The following is an 18,059-nucleotide window of genomic DNA, read 5'->3' as shown; positions in this document are numbered from 1 at the left end:
CCTCACTTGGGGCTCCTGGGTGCTGCGACTGACCTCAACATTCGGGACTGTCTGCTTGTGAACTGTGACATCAGTCTGTAAAATTTACATTTAATTCAGTTTAACTCTCCTTACTCCAGCCAGCCAAAAGGACAGGTTGGTGCCCCAGGAGCAAGGGTGAAATATTTCCTCGCAGCATCTTTGGAAGCAGGATCTGTAAGAAAATTTCAATGCACATGATGCCTCCTGTCCCAGAGTCAGGAGATCTTCTCTTGGCACTGACTCCATGTCCCCAATCTACTCTCAACAGCAGAGGTTTTATATTCATCTAGGAAATCCATCTTTGCTAAGTTTCCAGAGTATCCAGCAGACAACAAGGAATATTTCTGGTTCCTAATGCCAGAGCACAGAGAAATATGAGACCATGCTGTGCCAAGCCATGGAATCTGTTAAGATCCCTCCAGAGATTTCAAAATATAGCAGAAGTGAATGTCCATGAGCTCACTGTGATGGGAGGACCAGGGCTCTGGGGAGAGCATAATCCCTGACGCAGGGATCACAGAAGGAAGGGAGAGCTGTAACACCCCAAATTCCCTTCTCCCCGGTAAAACGCCCTGTTTTTGAAATTCTCTTCTGACATTCAAACTCCTTCATCTGTTTGTTTTTAACAGCTAACATTTTCTGAACTTAAATGTCATCTCAGTTGTATTCCCACAGCTTAAATCATTCTGGTCCTATAACCATTCTTTTATGCTTATAGCATACATTTTGAATTAGTTAAATTAGATTTCACTCTGTTGTCAGTGGCTGTCAGTTGTGATGCTTTTGACTTTCAGTTGTAAAATGTGTGGAGCTTCAAGAGGCAGCAGAGCAAGCAGATATTCAAAACATGAATTAGACTTTTAATAGACAAAAAAAGCTAGGAAGATGGAACTCATAAATTACTTTAAATATGTGGCCATAATTATTACATGCATTTGGTTTCTGTATACACATACAGGGATTTTTAGGAGGCTGGTTGCTATGGAAACTTCTTTACTGCATGGTCCATATGTTGCTTCTGAAATCTTTTTCCTCAGTGGAAAATTACACCCATGGACATGGATGGCATTTGTAAATCTTCTAAAAAAGCGGTAATTTTCCTTTTCTTCCTAAATGTCATCGACTGTGTAATGTAAGCCTTTGAAGTTCAATTCTCCTCATTGTCAGTTCACCAAGCAAGAGACGTGAACTGCATCGAAACCTTCCCTCTCTGCCTCCAAACCTTTGCCTTGCCTTGCTGGAAGACTGACTGATAGCAAATGCTCTGACTTTGTCATGGGTGAGTGTGAACTCACTACTGTGGGTATGAATGGTTTTGGACTGGAGCTCCTCCACTCTGGAGACAGGATGAGAGAGCTGGGGGTGTTCAGCCTGGAGAAGAGAAGGCTCCAGGGAGACCTTAGACCCCCTTCCAGTGTCTAAAGGGGCTCCAAGAGAGCTGGAGAGGGACTTTGGACAAGGGCCTGGAGTGACAGAACAAGGGGGAATGGCTTCAAGCTGATGGAGGGAAGGGTTAGATGGGATATTAGGAGGAAATTCTTCCATGTGAGAGTGGTGAGGCCCTGGGACAAGGCTGTCCAGAGAAGCTGTGTCCCATCCTTGCAAGTGTTCCAGGCCAGGTTGGATGGGGCTTGGAGCAACCTGGGATAGTGGGAGGTGTCCCTGCCCACGGTGTAGAGGTTGGAACAAAATGATTTTTAAGATGCCTTTCTACCCAAATCATTCTGTGATTCCATGAAAGGAAATCAGTATTTCTGCAGAATGAAAGCTGGTTCTAAAAGTTGCTGAAGAGCAGAATTATTGTCTTCCATGTAGCTCAGGATGTCACTGTTGTACAAAGCCAACGAGCTGGAGATCAGAATCAGCCCAGATCCAGGTGCATGCAGAGCTGGGAACACCATGTTCCTTTGGAAGCTGCACTGTGCTCTGCTCTCAGGGGAGACAGGGCAGCAAATTGGAGCCATCTATAGGCACACTGACACTTTTTGGTGTGTTTTTTGTTGGCTCTGAACCTTCAAACAGTTCCTGTAAGGTTGTAGCATTTCTCTATTCATCTACTGGGGTTAGGGAAAAAAAAAAACCAAACCCAAATACCTGCAGGGTTGCAATAAATTGCTTTGCCTGGTGTGTTTTTGATGTTTACGAATCCACAATAGAAAACTCCAGCACTGAGGTTGAAGGAGCAATTCTCTGAGCCGAGAGCCAGACTGTCTGACATGTCCACACTCAGGCTGTGCCTCAGCATTTCATTGCTGCCATCAGCCATGAGCACAAGCACATTTGTAAAACATGGATTTCAGTGCGACTAGATTAGGGGTGGATTTAACTTTGTGTATCTGAAGTTTACCAAAAACCCAGAGACATTTAAATGTATTTTTAACCTTATTTTTCGCAGCAATTCTGATTAATGACTGTGGCTTGGAAGCCACCACCTTTATACACCTAAAGAGTCTGTGAATGTTGGCTTTGCAGAAACCTTCCTCAGCGCCTTACACAGCTGCACTTCTGTTTTACATTGGAAAGGTTTGACACCTCAGCAGTATAAAGTTATAGGTTTTATCCCTAAAACTTCCCAAATGCAGTTTCCATTATTAACACAATTGTGGCAGCTATAGTTTGTTTATATTGCTTCACCTGGGGCACATAAACTTAAAGGACTGAAAATACCTCCATGCAATAAAAGAATTTTATATAATTGCTACCTCTTGCTGTAAGGGACAGCTGGCCTTTGAAAGTTGGGAACTCATTTACGTCATTGAAGTAAAATGTAAGCCTGGGGTTTAAATTACTGTAATTTATGTTTCTGAAGCTCGAAACAAAAATATGGCTGTCCAAAGGGCAAATACCCTTCCAAACAAACTCTCATAATTCATCTCGGAGAGTGTACATGTCTACAATCTCCTTATAGAAGGCCTTCAATGGCAGTTGCTCTTTTCTTTTGATATGTATTCTCTTATTACCTCTGGTTTGCTATCCCCAGTGTTAAAATTTCTATTGACACCTTCCTAATTCAGCTGTTTTTAATGTTTCCTATTCTGCTGTGCAAGACTGTGCCACATCCCTGTACAGTCCCCAGGGATACATCCCAAAGTTGTCACAGGGGGCTCTGACTGGTGCGGCCCAGGTAAATGTGGAAGTGGTTGGGTCACCAAAGCCTCTTGAGAGCACTGAAAATGACTTATTTCTTGTGGCTGGACAAAAACAGTGCCCTGTGAGCAGAACAGCTATAAATGACCCTGCAGTTCTTGTGCTGAGCATTTTCTTGTCACTGTCTCTCAGCATGTGTCTGAACATCATTTATGTATTTTGGGTTTAGGGCTCCATTCCAAACAGCTGTTGCTTGTTTAGCTTTTTAATTTTTTCCCCCTTGTTGTTAATTTATAATACTGAAAATCTCTCTGGAATGGGCTGACACCAAAAATATTTGTTCTAGTCCTTAGATGAAAGCACTCACCCATGGTCCCTGCTTTTATGATTTACAAATTCACCAACATTTATTACGGCATTGCAAAACAACAGTGACAATAAGAAATTCAACCACAGCTCCCTCGCAGCGAATTCCAGGCCCAGAGCTCCTCTGCAATCTTGCAAGCCCATCATCAGGGGGGAGCCTGCATCCATTTAGATGGTTTATTTCCAAATCTTGTTTGGGGTGTGATCATGCTCTTGGCTCTGTCCCACATTTGCCATTTTCTTTTAATATATGTTCAGATATACCCATGACTTAAAATAATTAGTCTCATTTTCATGCTTTTGAAGAGTTTGGTTGTGCTGCCCAGTATAGCTCAGCAGAGAAGAACAAATGGCAGATTTTGTCAGTCTTGGGTTGTATAAGTGTGAACACTGAAATCAGGTTTTTGGAGCAAGAAGACCATGACAGGTGAATCCAAATTTCACCTGAGCATTGTGTGGGTGAACTCAGTTCCTTCCCTGAAAGCACCTTTTTGGGCAAAAGTGAGCACAACTGCAGGCAAAGTATATCCAGTTAAAATGAGGCTGGATATGCTGGCCCTGCTCTGCCTGTCCTCATCACATGAGGAATGTGACCATGCACCTGCTGAGAAGGAGAGGACACAGCGGCCGATCCACATCGGCTCCTTTACCTGGGAGCTGGGACCGTGGCGAGGCTGCACCTGGGAGCATCCTCCTTGGAAGTCCCTGGAGCTTTATTTAGTGTGCTAGCCTGGTGTTTGGGAATGCTGTGGCTCACTGGGGACAGCTCACATGTTAGCTGCTGTGGGACAAAACGCCCCTTTTCCATAGAGCTTTTCCCCCGAATTGGGGAGATGTGGGTGCACACACACAAGTGAGGCAGGGGGATCCTGGCTGTGACACAGGTGCTCAGCAGTTTGCAGGCTGACCCTTGATGATGGATTATTTTCCCTTCAGAATCACAGTGGAAGTATTGAGGCAGCAGTTTGGGAAAAACACAGAAGGAGCTTTAGAAAATGTGTTCAAACCCTGTTCCCCAGTGAGAAGGGGAGCCTGAATGCAAGCCCAGTCTTTCCCTCCCAGCACAAGTGCAGCCCCTGGGCCCCTGGGATGTGCCGTCATGTCCCGGGAATGTGTTTCCTGGATGTGCTGCATCCAACTCCCTCAGCTCTCTGTCCTGGTCCTGCTGGGACCATCCTCCCTTGCTCTGCTGGCTGAGCCTGCTCTGAAGGGACACCTCGTGCTGGGGATGGGGGAATTGCAGAAAGACCAGGACCAGGACTTGTTTCTCGGAGGAGCACAGCTGCCTGCAGCTGCTGCTGTGGTCAATAGTGAGTATGGATGGGCCACCCAAGTCAAAACCCCCCAGCCCAACTGATCTGAGACTGCCCGAGGGCAGGAGTGGACCCAATTCCCAGCTGCACCATCCAAACTTTGCCAGAGGCAAAGGAGTGAAGCTTGAGTGAAACCAGATTGCTGCTGCACCCACGGATTGTTCCCTGAGGAAACAGTCACAGATGCCAAATCACAGAATCCCAGAAGGATTTGGGTTGGAAGGAAGTTTAAAGCTCACCTTGTTCTAACCCCCTGCCATGGACATGGACACCTTCCACTAGTCCAGCTTGCTCAGTGAAGAATATATTCCTAAAATAAATTGAATGGTGAACAGAACCATCAAGTATGAACCCCTGGTCAGTGCCATGTGTACACAGAGGTGGATATGTAGGTGGCAACCCAAGGAGCAATTTCCTTTCTTACTCCCCTTCCAGGGCTGGATGTCACAGGATGCAGTGGAAGTTTAATGTTTCTAAGAGGACACTATAATGAGGAGGTTTTCTGCCAATCAGGAGCTTGCCCCTTCCCAGGGACTAACTGATGGAGGTGACCGCCATGATCAGGAACTGCTATTCAGGTCTGGACAATTTTTTCCAGTCCTCCCTCTGTGTCACTGGTACCTTTTCTTCTCTACCTGCTCAGAAACAGCTGCAGATGCCGAGAATTTAAAGCGTAGCCCTTAAGATCTAACGTAGTTGAAATGTCTATAAACACCTCGAGTCTCTTTAGAGAACTCCGTGCCTGCCAAACTGTGCAGCTTAATAGGACATCTCATTATTTGCGGTGCTTCTCCCCTCCTGCAGCCCATGATTATGTGAGAACTGCAGGAAAAGTACCTTTAAAGACTTCAGTACATCCTCAATGCCTAAACTGAAAAAGTAGTTAAGAAAAATAATTAAAAAGTTGAAAACGTTTAATATTATTTAAGATGACCTCAAGACTTGGAGCATGTCTGCAGCTTTTTTTCCCAGCATGGGCAGGTAACAATATTGAAATATTATCAGAATATTTTTTCCTTATTTCTTTGTATTAATAACCCAAGAGCAAAGATTGCTCAGATGAAAGCTGTTGGACATTAATCAACAGATTCTGTTTTATGGCTGATTAGAAAACAGAAAAAAACCCCTAGTAAAACTAGTGTCATGATTCACCATGATGGAAACTCACTGATGGAAATAGGTTGCTTATAGAAGTCAAATTTTGGTTTTGAGTAGAAATACATATTGCACAGCTTACCAGGGATCAGCTAAAATGGATCCTAAAATGGAGGTCATTAATCAGCAGTTATCTTCTCTGCATATCTGTATGTTAAGAAGATGGCAAGATGCTTGATATAGAAGAGCTCCAAGGATGTACAAGAGGTAATATTTTCTTAGATATTGATTAAAACAGAAATTTCATTTTCTCTTCCTTCTCAGGGCTGGGTCTCCCACAGTATGGTCTGGGGGCTGCAGAGCTGCATAGCATCATCCATCACAGGAATGTCCTCCTAACAGGTAGGTGCTGTACCCAGCTATACCTATGTAAGGTTTGTCGTTACGATCAGAATTTGGAAGCCAATTTCCCAACCATCTCCCCTCAGGGCAATTCAGTTTGTGCCATGGTGTGGAGCTGCAGCACATGAACTGCACGAGTCACTAAAAACCCCTCAGAACTGAGACCAATTCCCCAAAACACCCAGCATGGGCACTGGTAAGAGCAATGCTGATGTAGCCATCATCCCCGCTCTGCCCACAAATGTGTCAGGCAGCAACAACCATCCCCCAGCTCATGAGTGAGGTTATTGCTGTCAATACCAAATGAGATTTCAGAGACTTTCCACCATTTATCTTCTCATTGCCTCTCTCCTTCCCACAGGTGTACACCTGATACAGTCACTTTTCTCCAGGGGAAGAACCTGTTTCCCTGGGGGACAGGAATGACGACCCGCTTGCCTTCTGCTTTAAGCATCCATCAAACCCAGCCTCTGTGTCCCCTGGAGTTTTAATTTTCCTCTTGACAGCAAAGACAAATGACTCCCCCAGGGCTGTTTGCTTGTGTCTACTCAAGGTTTCTGTGACATTTCTTGAAGATGACCTGTTTTTTAAACACAATGAGTTTTCTTTCCACTGCCACCTACCACTATGAGGGTAGAGATAGATTTGCTTTCAGAAAACCTAATGGTATCAATCTCTGACACATCCTCCCTCTCTGCTTTCTGCTTTAGGCTTCTTCTGGTTCCCAGATGTTGCCAGCTGTAATTTTTTCCTGTATTTGGGGTTGTCCTGCACAGTTAAAGAGATATTTCATTGAGGTGCACAAACCACAACAAAATATATTTTAATTTTCATTTTTTTTCAATCCAGGTTTTCCCAAACTCACCCTGTAATCTGCCTTCTGGGTCCCCTAACACCATACCCCCAGCTCCCAAATGGTGGGGAGTATTCCTGTGGGGAATATTTTCCTGTCTCTCGGATTATCCCATGCTCTGACCTCTTCTGGGTCCACAACACAAAAAGCTGGGAGCTGTTGTTCGAGTCATCAAACCAAAGGAAAGGGGTATTTTGTGTGTTGTTTAGGACAATAGTTCAGCTGGGGTGTTCCAGGTGATGCAAGCAAACATTACACCGGGAACATTTGCTGTTAAGACAGCACATAGTAATCACCAACTTTGCCAAAAGACAGTCGGATGGTTAATCTCCCTTATATTTATTACTTTTAGGCTTTTAATAGACTTTAAGACTTTTTTTTTGGTTCCTTATTTATAAGATATTCCTGGAAATGGCAGCCATGTTTGTAAGTGTCTCAAAGACAATTTCTTTCCCAGTAATGTCCCCTGGGAACAGAGTGAAGCAATGGCCACCCACCTGCCAGCCCCTCACCTGCTCACAGGTGCAAAGCTGTGCCTTGAACACAGCTCTCCTTCTCTCCAGCCACATGGAAGGAAGCTGACCTCTGCATGCCACCGGGGGGAGGCAGGCAGGCAACACAAGGAATCAGGAGCTGGTTTTGTTATTGATATTTTCATGATGAGCCATGCAGAGAAATAGGGAAAAAGCACCTTCAATTCCCCCATTTTCTTATTTTGGAGAGCTTGTCTTTGCAATATACCTGTTTAATGCCATCCTTGGTAAAAATGTCCTTCCCTTTATTTCCGTCTTCCCAGAAGAACTGCCCTACAGTATCATACATGGGATAGCCAGATCTTGCACTGGAAATACCAAACACCCGGATCTGCAAGGAACACTGCCAGCCCTGGCTGTGATTAAACCCCATAAAAAATGCAGGGACTCTCTGGCCAGATCCATCCGGATGTTGAAAGAGAGAGGAATGTGATTGCCACTTTCCAGTTTCCCTTGGCACGAGGATTTTCCAATACTCCAGCATATCCTGAGGATGGGAAATGGTGCTGGACCACCTGCGTGCTGGCTGTGCTCAGCGGCCGCACATCCCTCCAAGCATCAGCATTTCCAAACACAGCCCTGAGGTTACACAAAGTCTTTTTGATCCCACCTCAGTGACCCCAAGGCTACAAATGCTGCCATGGGACCTTCCTTGCATTGGAAGGAGCTCCTTGTTCCCATAAATCACAGAATCATAGAATAGTTTAGGTTGGAAGGGACCTTTAAAGGTCATCTAATCCAACCCCCCCATGGAAACATTGCAATTTGGGCACTCTACCATGCAAACTCTCCTTGGATGTTGAATGCAATAATCACACTCTGGATAGCTGTGAGTTACTGTGCAATGGGAAAAGGCCTCTCTCAAACCCCCTGCTTTGTCCTTTTACCATTTGTGTATGTGGCTGCTTAATATATATTGAATAATTTAAACAATCCACATGCCATAACATGCCCCCAAATGTTTAGTTGAGTGTCCCCAAATTTGTTTTGCATGTTTATCCATCCATTCGTTAGGAACGTAAGTGTTCTTTGACTTCACCCTGTGCCTTTCAGCATTATTTTATGGAAATTCCGATTTCCTGCACTGAAAGAAACCCTGATGATAATGAGAGGCTTGAAGCATTTCAAACAAAGAAAAAGCAGATTGAGTCAATTCTTCATTTTGTTCTTAATCAAAACTAGTTGTGTGCATTTGCATTGACAATGAGCTCAGCACACAATGCTCCATATGGGCTTGGCTGTTGGCATTCAGTGAAGGGCAGGAGCCACTGAAAACCTCCCTGGTTTTCAAAGATTTAGGGATGACCTTGTAAAAGTATCATTTGTCACTGCCTTCCTTGTCCAGAATCACTAGGAAAATCCCTGGAAACAGGCTATGGAATTGCAGAGCCCAGTTCTCACAGGCCAAAGCAGCACGGCAGCACTTGGCTACGGAGAAGCAGTGGGAAGTAAGGAGCTGGAAGCTTTTAATGGAGCCCCAAAACATTCTTTTTCATTATTCTTTATCTGCATATTGGTCTTCTACTTCAGATGTTACTCATTTTTCAGGCACACTATTATACCAAGTCTACCATAAACATGAATGCAAACAAGCTATGGTCCATTAATCCGGACACCTATTTGCAATTCCAAAGTGTCTAAAACGCTTGGAAACAAGCCACAAACTTTTCCTGTTCCCCAGTTCAGACCTGATCTCGCAGAACCCCCTTCATGCTAATTCCAGTTGAGTTACACCCAGGAGGTAGCAACATACGTGCCATTTTAGGACCAGGTTCTCATTTTTGAGCATATTAACAGCACCTATCAGGCCTGTGGTGCACAGACTATGCAGGTCTGTTCTGCAGAGCATGAACAATTAGGAGAAAAAGGGATGGTGAGTCACACAGGCATCCCTGGTTGTGCTGTCTTGAGTGGCTGGACAAGTTTTGCTCAGGAAGGATTTATTTTGACTCATTTTGGTCTTGTGGCTGTGAGAGGCTTGCAAAACCTTTCACCTTCTTTCCCTGGAGTCATGTGTATTTTATGAGAAATTTAAGAATTACCTCTTATTAAAATGGGGATAGTGTAATTACCAATAAAAAGCAGATGTTATGGCATGACTAATGCTTGAAAATGTGTATATAGCAAGTACAACATATGAGCACATCCAGACTTTTCACTGAGATAATAAAAATTGTCTTTGTTGAAACAAACTGGCCAAGTCACAGAGGTCTGAAGTCACAGAGGTCTGAAGTCACAGGGAAATCATTGCAGAAAACACTGAAAGGGCTCCACAAAAGGGCAGCTTTGGTCCCACTGATCTCAGCAGCAAAACGTTAACTGCAGGAGGCTGAGACAGAGAACCCCCAAGGCTGCTCACCTTGCCCAGATCAGGAGGTGTTTGGAAAGGTGTCCTGTTAAAGCACCAAAACTCACCATGATGAGAACATCCTTCCCCTCCATGCTGTAATGAGCCATAGTTAATGAGCTCCTTGACACCTCCAGCACCTCTCAAGGGTCCACAATCCACCTGCAACAGTCAAGATCGTTCCCTTGGATCATTCCCAAGTATTTTGGCAAGGCGTATCAGGAGCAATCCGTGTAGGCTGACTTTTGAAACAGGAATGTGCAAATAGCATGTAAACGGAGCTGTTCAACAAATCTGTTCAGGCAGTCCCAGGGTTCAGAAATTTCTGCTGAGCTCAAAACTTCCTTTCTTTCCTGAAAATTGCATTCATTGCTCTCTACAGATACCTGAAAGGAGGTTGTGGCAAGGTGAGGGTTGGCCTCTTCTCCTGGGGAACTAGAGATAAGACAAGGGGAAATAGCCTCAAGTTTCACCAGGGGAGGTTCACATTGGATATTATGAAAAATTTCTTCACTGGAAGAGCGATTAAACATTGGAAGAGGCTGCCCAAGGAAATAGTGGAGTCACCATCCCTGGAAGTGTTGAAAAATCAGTAAACATGGCACTTCGCAGTATGGTTTTGTGGTTACTCAGTCAAAGATTGGACTTGATGATCTTGAAGGTCTTTTCCAACATTAATGATTCAATAATTGTACTGCTTTTTGCCATAAAAGAACCTTTAAAGATGCACTCATTTTGAAAAAGAGCCTTTGCAGCTCAGGACGTGTGTGGATGTCAGCCTGTGGGTATAAATTTGGGGGCATAGGAGGATCTGTGCTTTGGCCAGGGGAGGATGCAAGGGCAGTGGGAGCCGGAGGTGGGAACTCAGCATCCAGGGGTGCAGGAGGGCCTGGAACACCACAGCAGCTGTGGGCTGGTGCTCACCCCTGCCCACTCATCTGCATATCCCAAGTCTGAGTCTTTGAGTTGTTCTTTGTCCCAAAGCCCATGCCCTGCCCAAAGCCCAGTGATTCAGGGTGCACTGGAGGCAGCAGAGACCTCCCCATTTTTTCCCCAAATCCCTTCCATATTCAGTAGTTATTTCTTCTGCACACAAATTCCATATTTCAATTTAAAGGGAAAAAAGCACATCCAAACCCTCAGGTTATTCTTGGCCCTGCCAGAGTGTCAACTCACTGGAGCAACCTCCAGCACTGTGCTGGGGTGCGCTGCAGGCTGGAGGGGTTTGTTCCTGTTGGTTTGTACCAGCAGTAGCTCTGTCATTCTGTGAAATGAAACTAAGACGTGCCTAAGCAGCCTTGACAGCAATTAGTTCTGGCAGAATCTTCGTGGTAATGAATTTCAATGATGCTGGGGTTTTGGGTGCTTGAACACTTCATTAGCTGCTGGTATATCATACTGATGCAGCCGAGAAATCACATTATAATAAACCACTTTTTACTGCAGGCAGCAACCAGGATAATATATGGGATGAATAATAATAGTCCATTCAAAATCGTTCCTGTGTGTTAGAGCTCTGGAATTTCAGTAAATAGATCAAATACTATGCAGGAATGAATCTTACTCAGAATTTCTCCATTACCCAAGTATTTATGAGCATTTTTTAATGTACTGTCAGAGGAGTTGCTCTACTCTATTACACTCGCCAGCTAAACTCTGAAATACATATGTGTTGATGCAGTAATATGAAAAATCATCTATAATGTAGCAAAATGTATTTTAAGTTTAAATGGAGGAAAATACACAATAACTATTTCAGTGTGAAATATCATTAAGTCTGTCTGTTTCAATATATTTACAGGATATAGTCTTTTTTTAAAGTGTGGAAATAAATGACTTAGAAATACCTTAAAAGGCACAACTGAGGTATTTTCGTGCTTTCTTCTATGTTTATAAACCAGAAATGTGTTATTATAAGGGCAGATACTGAGAGAGCAGCTTCGTGCACAGGCCAATAGTGATAGGACAAGAGGGAAAGGTTTTAAACTAAAAAAGGAGAGATTTAGATGCGAAGTTGGGATGAAGTTTTTACTCAGAGGGTGGTGAGGCCCTGGCATAGGTTGCCCAGAGAAGCTGTGGCTGCCCCATCCCCTGGGAGTGTCACGGTCAGTTTGGATGGGGCTTTGACAACCCAGTCTAGTAGAAGGTGTCCCTGCCCATGCAGGGGGTTGGAACGAGGTGAACTTTAAGGTTCCTTCCAACCCAAATCTCTGTGTGATTCTGTGATTATGTTGCAATAAAATGGAACATTACTTATCACTGTCTTTGCAACAATTAGCATAAAAATAAAAAAAAAATGCATTAATCTGATGCTATTTCTATTAAAATTTATCCTTTTGAAGGAGTCATTTTGCCTGCTGGTCACATGGTTGGAAGCCCATCAAACATTCTGTCCCACACCAGAGAAGAAGGAGGTAGAGGTAGGTGATCCCTGGTTTATTAGGGCTTGTCTCAGCAGCTCATTACCTCACTGTCAGGGACAAAAGCAATGATGCTTCTTTAGTAATTGGCCAGGCCATCTGTAAACATCCCAGTAAAGCCAGGACGCCCACAGGACTGTACTGGGGAGGAGGAAAGGGACAGCTCTGCCAGCAGGGAGCTGAGGTGGGTGGGGTGTTCTCCCTTTGTGATGCTCCCCCAGAACCCCATCACCATGGCAGCCAGAGATGCAGGAGGATGATGCTCTCCCTGCCGGCTTTCCCGTTCTTGGATTCTTCTTGAGTACGTGGTAACTATAAAAATATCCTTTGTCTCACCCTGGTGAACAGGTGGGTGGCAGTTACGTTACCCAATGTGTAGGTTCAGGCCCGTTTGAATGAGATATTTACCCTTAAAATGCAAAAAACCTTGGAGACGGGGCTTTAGATGAGAAGAAGTAGGAGAAAGTCAATGTGGATGGGGAAATAACAGCACGTGAGTAGCAAATAGCCAAGCAGACAAATTTTCTAGTGCAAAAGTATTTGTGTTTATCTGTAACAGCAAGATGAGCTTTTTTTCCCAGTGCAGTAGTGTCTTATAATAGCAGTGATCTGTTAAATTAGCTTTTCAAATAAAGACAGAGCTATGACAAGAATTGATTTGAAACTTCAAGTTCAAACTCTTTTAAAGACCTGAATTGCATATGCCCATTTTGGTTGTACAGAAAACTCAAAAAGAATATCTGGAGGAGAGGAGGATTCTACAATTTTTTTTTTAAGGCTCTACCCAAATTTTAATGTTCTTCTATTTCCAGAATGCTCATAAACACTGCTGATCTACAAAGATTTTCAGAAGACCATAAATCACCCTAAATAGCCCAAGCCTGTGGGAGTCCTTTTCCTTGGCTTGGAATCTTCCAAGGCAACTCATGAAATCTGATGTAAGTTTAACCTCAAACAAGGTAAAAACACTCTCTCTGCCATGGTTTCACACAGTGCTGAACGGTAGCCTATGAAAAATCAGGTAGTGAGACTGGGGGTTTGTTTTTTGAGCTTTGTTGTTGCTCTTCTTAATCAACAAGGAGAAAACATCGAATTGCCTATTTTTCCTGTGTGAACTACTAAGACTGCTTGAGAGTATAGGAACTAACCTGGTATTTAAACTTAATTGAAAATGCTACATGAGAAAACATTTCAAGACTCAAAAAGTAAGAGCTGAAAGACAATGTGAAATCCTTACAATCCTCAGTCTTTACCTGGCCTGATTCTCTCTCAGCTGTGGCCGAAATGCCATGGCCTGGGTGTACAGCAGGACAGATCAACACTGGGGACTGACTTTGCTTGTAGCTCTTGCCCGTTGATAGCATAATTTTATCATGTTTGATCAAATACAAATTTATTTCAGGATGTGGAGACAGAACAAAAACACAGCCCCGTCATCCTCCCCAGGAGTCTTGGAAAACATCCCACTGACCAGAGACAGCCCTGAAGACTCGAATCCCAACCTCCTGGTTTGCAATGAGCAGCCTGGCCCAGATTCCCAGCTGTTGGACCTTGAGTATCTGCCCTACTACAGAACATCCCCCGTCTGTCTCTGCCCAGCATCTCACATCTGCGCAGAAAGAGAAAAAAGCTCCAATGAAGGAAAGGCTAGCACTAAGCAGAATGAGAAAGTGAGTTATTCAGCCACTTCCACAGGGTATTTTCCATACTGTGGGATATCTAAAGAGCTTCTTGGCTGACCCTCACATATGGAGTACATATATGGTTAAATGGGATTAAATACCTGCAAATTAGGTTCAGGTGGACTCACCTTTAATGTTTCTAAAAGGGGTAGGAAGGCAAGAAGAGAGGCAGGCATATCTTACACCAAGCTGTTACTCAAAATTAGGCCTTTAGGAACAAAATGGTGACTTGTGCTCTGAAAACACAATGCAGGAGCAGAGCTATCTGTAAGGAGGAGGTACCTGAGGCAGTCCTTTCAAGGTCCCTCTCCCTTGAAACAACGTGTGGGCCCCAGACTCCTGCTGTGTGGGACACTCTTGCCTCTGGGTGGGACCTGTCCCACAGCTGCAGGGCCCTGCTCTGTTCCCAGAGGCAGCGTTGCTCCCAACATCCCCTCGTTTGACACCTCAGCTCTTGGTTCTGGACATGTTTTTTTCAGAGCATCCTGCCAAGTGTGGAGCAGATCAAGAGGACAATTTCTTCTACAAGCAAGGAAGAGCCCCCAGCCCAGCAGCTCCTGGGGGCCAGCAGCTCTGCACTCTGCCTGCCCCTGGCCTCCCTCCCCAGTGAGCTCCCACACCTGAACCAGCCCCTTCCCTCCAGTGGGTACTTTCCTTATTACAGGACAGAGGCAGGCATTGGCCCAGCTCCAAGAAAAGGGTCCTTCACCAGGACAGAAGGTCTGGAGACCAAAGAGGGAGGACAAAGGGGAGGACCGAATGTTTGGAATCTCTGTGGCAGCTGCTTGGTGTCCTGAGAAGAAAGCAGCGGGTTTGTGAATGCAGACGTGAAGGAGAAACTCTTGAAGCCTATGACAATATGAAAATCTGCATGAATTTGAATAAAATAAAAATATTCATTCTCTCAAACAAAACAACAAGTGAAATCCCAGACTGCATTATGAAAGCAGAAAGAAGCAGAACAGGAACTGGGGAAATAAATAATAAACTTTCTCTAGAGGTGAGGAAGAGAACTGTGCTTCTCTGTAGCTAATACCAAAGGCAAGACACTCACTCGAGGGATGCGCAGCTATGGGAAGTGGCCAATAGGAAAAAAAAGAGAATTATTTAAACCTAAGATGCTTGGAGGAATTAAACAGAGACAGAATTTCCAATTGGGATTGGGAAATACATTTCCTTTCCTCCTCACTACAATCCTTCCATTGTATTACTGGCATCTGTTAGACCTGGTTACTGTGCACAACAGCCATACACAGGAGAAAAAAACCCCCATTTTTATTTAAATTCTTTGTCAATATGATTTTTTGAGCACGTTTCCATTATGTCTGTCTTCATTTCACTTGCACAGTCAGTAATGAAAATACTCTTGATTACTTTAATATGTGCAACTAGGAGCTTCTATAAACATCAGTTTGATGCTGGAAAACTGGGAAATAGCATCCAGAAATATTTTGGCATTGGTGAATCTTGACTGATTTACACCAGATGAGAATCTAACCAAAAAGGGTCAGCTCAGTATTTTCTTTGCAGTTGTGAAATCTTGCAACATCCTCTCCTTACTGCCAACTATGTCACCTCCTCGAGACACCACACGACTCAATGAAACACGGCTTTTTCCCATCCCTGCACTGTGCACAGACCAATTCTGCTCAAAATAGATGTGTTTACTCCAACCACTTAGTAAATCTTCAAGTGTTTCTGTAATGATTACACATTGGTATGACAGTGTATTGACAGGCTGTGTCTAAATGTACCAGTGTTACCTATTTTAAGGATTGAAGAAGAAAAACACATCACATTTCACTGTTTCACATCTCCATAGGTAGACCAGTTTTCCCTGTGGTAAGTGTGACACTGAGACCAGGAACGCTACAGCCATGCAAGGTACATTATGGTTTTAGTAATAATTTCTGCTTACACCACACTTTGGTGGGTTTTGACCAGTTGGGAAGGGATTTTGGTTGGATGCTGGAAACCAGCAGAGCTCCCAGATGGGAGCTTTGATCCCAGTCTTTCTTATAGGCACTGCTGAGGATGAAGTGGTGCCTCACCCCCAGGTTTGTAAAAAATATGTTAAAAAACCTGGAGTCAGCCAGACTGGTGAAAATTAATCCCAGTGCCCTCACACAGCTGCCCCAGCTGGAATCAGGAATGCAAGTCGAGCAACCAGCATGCCTTCGGCATCCCTGCATTCCCAAGGGCACCTCAGTACCATCCTGCCACCTTCCCACTGAAAAACAAGGTAAATCAGATTCCAGATGAACTAAGTCACACTGTATGAAACAGCCCCTGGTTTTAAGCACAAAGAAGGCTGACGCCTTGGGTACGTTGAAAGAAAGCCATGCTAAATAGAGTGAGATTATCAAAACTCAAGGGATCAGGCAGAGGAGGGAAGGAATTCTGTCTGAAAAGCAGGTGTGGATTATTCTGAGAATATTAAATTCAGGATTTCCATAAATTTGGCATATTTAAATACTTTGAACTATGTAGTATCAAATCCACAAATCTGCCTGATTTTTACTAGATAGAAAGCCAGCTTTCTATTGGCTGTACTTGATAATTTATGGCAATAGTGAACATCAGAAATCAAGGATTTGGGAGATGAGAATATTACAAGCTTTATGCTTATGGATCAGAGAAGCCGAATTTTAATCAAAAGCTGGCAAATATCATATCATATGTTGCCATCTTGAAACTGGAGCTGAGCAAAACTCATGATTCTAATGTATTTTCCATACAGTCTTGCTCAGAGGTAAAAAGGAAAGGATGGAGGGCAGTGCTGGGAGCTTCTGTGTTTCTCTCTAGGTTTATGCTACTTTATTACTTTTCCACATAGTTAACATCCTGTACACAGGCAGCAAACGATTTTTCTCAAACTGCTCCATGGATCAGATTCCTGCCTCAGTGAGGACATCATGTGCCTTCACCCCAAGAGTGGTCCCAGTCACACAGTTTGGTTCATCCTTGTGTACTGATAATGTATTTCCTTTCATCTCTCTATTTGAAAAATTCATAATTACTGCCCTAAACCTTCAGTACTTAAACACTCACAGTCCTCTGGAGTTTGAAAAACAATCCCCAATTACTTTGATGCATGCTGTGTCATCTTCATTGATCCCATTTAAGCTTTTAATCTCATGAATTCACAAAGTTAATTCATAAAACAAACCAAACAAACCATGGCAAAATATGCCCTTTAATAAAAAAAGTGGTGATGATCATAGATGTCTTTGGGGATTTCTGATAACACAGATTCTTCTTTCTCAACAGTTGATGTCAGATTTCATTTGGAAAGGGGGGAAAGGACTCTAGCCACAATATTTGTTGATCTGTATACGCCTTGGGAAAAACCTACTTCAAAGTCAATACAAAGACCACAGAGATATGGTGGGGCATGGAATTTGTCTCTGAAGTCAGGTACAAGAGGCTTTTTTTAGTAAAACACTGCAGGCCTCACTAGACCCAAAGATTCTTAAAATCAGTTAGAGAACTCCATTAGCCTCAGCAAGGTGGAGCTTGGGCCTCCAGTTACCCCATGTGGAACAGAACAGCATGTTCCTTATATAAAGCTGAACCCCACTAAATGCTGTTTTAGGTAAAAATTAGTTCCCCAATATTTAAATGTATTGGTGTGCACCCTGCCCCAAGGACTGGGGTTAGCTGGGCTCTCCTTCCTCTCCCAAATCTGGACTGTGTCAATGCATATGACTTAATAACTTTATTTTGAACTCTGCTAGAAAGGAAGCTTTTGGCAAGTTAGCATTTATCACAGAAAAGCAGAACTCAGCATGAAACAAAGAAGCTTAAACAGGTCCCTGCCCAGCAACATGATGGGAAGGAATGGAAGTGAGTCATTAATAGGAAACAACTTGGCTTCCTTTCAGAACTGTATTTATGGTGAGTGACTAGAGAATACCTTGAATATACACCTCCATGCAAA

General features: G+C 43.7%; 1 long non-coding RNA gene across 3 annotated transcripts; it reads left to right on the top strand.

The window, feature by feature from the left end:
* The first annotated feature begins 6,203 nt into the window (after positions 1–6,203).
* LOC125333961 lies at positions 6,204–17,327 on the top strand. 3 transcript variants are annotated; one of them, XR_007207026.1, is made up of 5 exons: positions 6,204–6,284; positions 12,360–12,437; positions 13,250–13,375; positions 13,840–14,107; positions 14,599–17,327. It is a non-coding gene; the product is annotated as an uncharacterized LOC125333961 (long non-coding RNA). The 3 variants fall into 3 exon arrangements; XR_007207025.1 differs by lacking the exon at positions 14,599–17,327 and adding an exon at positions 6,646–6,837 and having other exon boundaries at positions 6,207–6,284; positions 13,840–14,279; XR_007207024.1 differs by lacking the exon at positions 14,599–17,327 and having other exon boundaries at positions 13,840–14,279.
* The last annotated feature ends 732 nt before the right edge of the window (positions 17,328–18,059 follow it).

Source organism: Corvus hawaiiensis, chromosome 15 (genome assembly GCF_020740725.1).
Source record: "Corvus hawaiiensis isolate bCorHaw1 chromosome 15, bCorHaw1.pri.cur, whole genome shotgun sequence".
Classification (NCBI taxonomy): domain Eukaryota; kingdom Metazoa; phylum Chordata; class Aves; order Passeriformes; family Corvidae; genus Corvus; species Corvus hawaiiensis.
Note: the sequence above shows the minus strand (reverse complement) of the source record. Positions and strands in the feature narration are given on the sequence as shown.